The following is a 591-nucleotide window of genomic DNA, read 5'->3' on the forward strand; positions in this document are numbered from 1 at the left end:
ATCGTAATGTTTTATACGTGAGTAAAAACATTAAGATCGTAATGTTTCATACGTGAGTAAAAACATTTGGATCGTAATGTTTTATACGTGAGTAAAAACATTAAAATCTAAATGTTTTATACGTGAGTAAAAACATTAAGGTCGTAATGTTTTATACGTGAGTAAAAACATTAAGATCGTAATGTTTTATACGTGAGTAAAAACATTAAGATCGTAATGTTTTATACGTGAGTAAAAACATTAGGATCGTAATGTTTTATACGTGAGTAAAAACATTAAGAACATGTTTTATACGTGAGAAAAAACATTAAAATCTAAATGTTTTATACGTGAGTGAAAATATTAAGATCATAATGTTTTATACGTGAGAAAAAAATATTAAGACCATAATGTTTTATACGTGAGTAAAAACATTAAGATTATAGTGTTTTATACATGAGTAATAACAATAAAATCATAATGTTTTATAAGTTAGTAAAATATTAAGATCATAATGTTTTATACGTGAGAAAAAACATTAAAATCTAAATGTTTTATACGTGAGTAAAAATATTAAGATCATAATGTTTTATACGTGAGTAAAAACATTAA

The 591-nt window shown here is 23.2% G+C and overlaps 1 protein-coding gene across 1 annotated transcript in view; it reads right to left on the minus strand.

Moving 5' to 3' along the window:
• Positions 1-591, minus strand: part of col6a4a (collagen, type VI, alpha 4a) — a 54,835-nt gene that overhangs the window by 7,186 nt on the left and 47,058 nt on the right. The window lies entirely within an intron of this gene.

This window comes from Nematolebias whitei, chromosome 5, assembly GCF_014905685.2.
Source record: "Nematolebias whitei isolate Nwh7 chromosome 5, NemWhi1, whole genome shotgun sequence".
Lineage (NCBI taxonomy): Eukaryota > Metazoa > Chordata > Actinopteri > Cyprinodontiformes > Rivulidae > Nematolebias > Nematolebias whitei.